This window comes from Cyprinodon tularosa, unplaced genomic scaffold, assembly GCF_016077235.1.
Source record: "Cyprinodon tularosa strain WSP-4 unplaced genomic scaffold, ASM1607723v1 ctg1287, whole genome shotgun sequence".
Lineage (NCBI taxonomy): Eukaryota > Metazoa > Chordata > Actinopteri > Cyprinodontiformes > Cyprinodontidae > Cyprinodon > Cyprinodon tularosa.
In genome coordinates, this window is record NW_024038100.1 from 51,889 (window position 1) to 56,485 (window position 4,597).

Below are 4,597 nucleotides of genomic sequence, written 5' to 3' on the forward strand. Positions count from 1 at the left end.
GGGGGTATTAGCAAAAGGTATGGTAAGCTATCTTTTGCATGGGAAAGGGATGGGATGGTATTTGGGGATGGCATTTCTAAAACTATTGTTTTGCATGGCAAGGTAGCTAAGGATGCAATTTTTAAAGGGTTTTTGGGATGCAAAGGGGAACTATGGGTTTTGGTAAAAAAGGGATTCTATGCTATTGGGAAGCCCATGGTGGCCCATTCTATTTGGGTTTGGGATGGCTAAAGGGGGAAAAGGGGATGGTATGCTATGTTAAATTTAAAGCTAAGCTAAAACAAATTAAAATGGGATGGCAAACTAATTTATGCCATGGTTTATATGCTAGGTAAGGTTTGGTATTTTAAAAAAAACTAAGCTAAGCTATGGGTGGGAAACTATCAAAGCAAAGGCATGCTTGCTATGCCTTTTGAAAAAATTGGGATACTATGCAAAGCATAGTTTGTAAATTTTTGCTTTAAAATTTTGGGATCTATTTGGGATGGGGATCAAAACTATTGGGAAACTAAAGGGTAAGGGAAAATATGGTTTTGCTATTTATGCTATTTCCATGGTAAGATAAGCTATGGGGGTAAAAAGCAAGTTAAAACTTTGGGGATCTACACTTTTTAGGTATCTATACTTTACTCCATTACTTATTTTCCTCCTACTTCTGACTTCTACTAATTACATTTCTGTTCCTTACATTTTTAAAACTAACCTTACTCGTTACTCTTGCCTTCGGTTTAATCCAGAGGTCACGGAGCGGACCGTGCCGCTTCTCCTGTTACCCCGAAATTCCACATCCTCCGTCAAGCAAACAGGTGTTCTTCAAACTGTAAAGGCGAATTGTCTATGCCATGCTACAATGTTGGATTCAGAAAAAGTTGTTGAAATTTCTGAAAGGTCGGACACAGGAGAGAGCGTATCGGGAGATGGAGACCAACAAGACCTCCCTCATCCTTTGCCCTATCTCAAAGAATTTTTAGAAATAGTCAAAAAAATTGAGCTTTCAGTTCATTTAGTGGCATCTGGATGTTTTTTAAAGGTTACTTTATACTTTTAGTATTCTTTGGAGCACATACTTTTTCACTTTTACTTGGGTAAAGAGGTGAAGTTGATACTTCAACTTTTACCAGTGTTTTTAAACTGCAGTATCTATACTTCTACTTAAGTAACAAATGTGGGTACTTTTGACACCACTGTATGTATACTATAGTATGATATGTTATCGTATTCTATGGTGTTATGCTATGGTATTCTCTTCTAAGCTATTGTACTGTATGCTATGTATGCTATGCTAAATTGTATGCAATGTATGCTATGCTAAGTTATTGTACTGTATGCTATGAATGCTATGCTAAGCTATTGCATGCTATGTATGCTATGCTAAGCTATTGCATGCTATGTATGCTCTGCTAAGCTATTGTATGCTATGTATGCTATGCTAAGCTATTGTACTGTATGCTATGTATGCTATGCTAAGCTATTGCATGCTATGTATGCTCTGCTAAGCTATTGTATGCTATGTATGCTATGCTAAGCTATTGTACTGTATGCTATGTATGCCATGCAAAGCTATTGTATGCTATGTATGCTCTGCTAAGCTATTGTATGCTATGCTAAGCTATTGTACTGTATGCTGTGCTGTGTTATATGGTATTATATTGTATTCTATGGTGTGCTATTTTATGATATGGTCTTGTAATGTATGGAATATGTTATCATATTACTCTAAGTGATCAGCTGAAACATTTCTCCATTTTGAGTTAGCATTCTGATTTTCTGCTAACTTTACGGTTTTTCTGCCCCACCTCTTCTTTAGCTTTATATCTGCTTTCATAGTCATGTCCTCTATTGTCGCCATGTTTGTGTTTTTGCTAACAGACGTTTATGTCTAAAGGTCGTCATGTGGGCTAGTCAGAAAGCATCTGGGTCCCGTAGGTCCAGGTCTAACGCCTTCTGGAGCTGGATGTCGGTGCGCACTGATTGCCTGCTTTAATGATCCTTTTTATTTGTACTTTTAATAGAATGTTTCAGAGTTCCTATTAGAAAAAAACAAAAATTTTCCCTTATCTTGAATGAAGAGCTTACCTAAATTAAGCATCCAATATGGCTGCACACAAAGTTTATTTGGATGTGGCCAGTAGTAAAAATTAATTAGCATTCAGTGTTTGGATTTCAATAAAGTACCGGAATTAAAATAAATGAATATTTTATTTCAGATAATCCAGTTAAACTACAAACGGGAGGTATATTTACGTGCTGTTTAATTAATGATATAATTGCATTATATGCTTCTTAATATAGTGATTTTATGTCTGCAAAAGGAAATGAAGTAAAATTTCTCCTTCCTAAATAGTGATTTTCTTTTGTGTCACCAGGAGTTGTTACCACATCCCAACATTTTCTTATCATTACTGGAACACTCTTACCTCGGGTTTGGCATCATTCCCAGCTTCCAGCTCTGACTCTCAGAACAAATCATACTCGGCGTGTCTGTCCTATTGGCCCATTCTGTGTGGCGTTTGCATATATCACTATGCAACAGTGGCATTTGAACAGCCCTGTTTAGCTAATTCTCCTCTCTAAAGTATCCTCAGGTCTGACTGTGGGGGTGCAGAGGGGCAGCCTGGGCAGGATCGCCTCTCAGTTGCTGCTGGGATGAGCAGCAGCTTTCTCAACAGGATGAGCCACATATAGAAAATAGATAGACAGATCTACAAATACCTCTGCCTTTCCACTTTAATCCAGAGTTTTTGTGATACAGCACACCAAGCAGTGGTGTCATGTTTGGTCTCCTCCCAGTTGAAACATTGCATTTATTGATCAAAGCTGTTCTGGCTTCAGAAACTGATAGCTCCAAGGTCTGCTGTCCTGCTACCTGAAAACTACAGCATTTTCCACATGAGCAGACAAGCAGATGGAATAAAGAAGTCTCCAGCGGCGTAACAAACTCCTTCAGAGAGTTCAGTCACCGAGAGAGTCTTTGCGCCGTAGTAATCCTGGAACAGTGACATTCCTAATGGCCTCTCATTTCTTCCCACTGTCACGCTGAGAGGAACATTTCCCCATGGATGGTTTTAATGTTAGTCTCCTCAAAGCTCGGGAGGCCGACAAGTCAATTATATTTCCAGTCATTGAAGCAGCAATTCTCTTATCAGTGACCTGTCAGCTTTGATCCAAGAGCAGGCTGGGCTTGATAAACAGGCCTGTGCAACGCTTCTGACATCCCAAGTGAAACTTATCACACCTTCAGCTAGAGCTGCAGTAGAGCTATGCAGGTAAAAATGTTTGATATGTGGGGAAACATGCAGCAAACCTACATCTGGGAGGCACTCGTGGACACATCTGGACTCTGAGCAAAAATTCAACAGGTTTTAGAAAAATACATTAAAGATGAAGCACAGGTGCATGTTAATGATTGTTTGGAAGAAGCATGAAGCAAACATGGTGGCCTCTTTGGGTCGCTTTGGTTCACTCTCCTCCTCTCTGACAGGCTGAGCTGTAAGAACCTGCAGGAAGCACTGAAGTGTAAAACCGGCTGAGTGTAATAAAGACTAGTATGGAGTTAAATGCGTTCCACTATTGTTGCAAGCAAAGAAAATATTTTAAAAAATTGACAAAATGAAAAATTCAACCTGGTCTGGTCTGGGTGTGGGATGGGGGGCTGGGCCCTAAGCATGAACGAGATGGGTTGGTGTGTGGGTGTCACTGCTCCCCCCCCCACCCCCATCTAGAATTTAGGTTCACTTATTGGTTCATCAGATTATCCCGGGACCAACCACCGGTGCTACCGGGTCTTGGGCCTGGGATTATTGGATGTGAGTGTTATGTGTGAATGTGTGTCCGATTTATTTTTTATTTTTTCATAGAGAAGGTGTGATTGAGACTGTGAGTTGTTTTTTTTTCCCAGGTTGGAGTCTGAACTGCTCCCTCTCCCAAGCACATCTCAAGTCTCTGCCAAGTGCGGAGCCCATTCCCCCCGTCCTGCTCTCCCTCCGCTGGCTGGCGCCTGGGCTCGCCGATGCACTGGTGGAGCTCGGGGTTTGGGGGTGGATGCCCGATTGGCTACTGGCTCATTCCTGGCGGCCTCTCGGCGGGGCCCGGCTGGCTCCTGCCGGGGGATGGGGCTCTTCTGGGGCCTTGGCCCAGGGCCGGATTCACCTCGGGATGGCTGGCTGCCAGCAGAGCCCGCGGACTCTTCCCTGCGGCTCCCGGTGGCTCGGGGGCTTCCTCGGGGCTGTCTCTCCTCCTCCGTTGGTGGGGGTCGGATTTCCTGGGTTGGCCCCTCCTTGGTGCCTTCGCTCTTGGGGTCCCTCTGGGCGTCTGGAGCTTTGGTTCTCCCGGTGCTGGACTCAGTGCTCTGGGAGGGGGGCGCCTCTTCGGCTCTTCACAACCACTATTGAGCATTTTTCCTTTGGATTAACTTTCCACGCACCAGTGCACCCTCACAATCAACTACAGGTGCTTGGTTCCAGGTACTCAGAGATTCACTTCCATACAGAAAGCCCATATTCTGATCTTCAGGTAACATAGAGTACATGTCAGATTAAATAATACTACTTATACTTCAGCGATAGTATCTAGTTGCTTCTTTATTGTATGTCTCCTT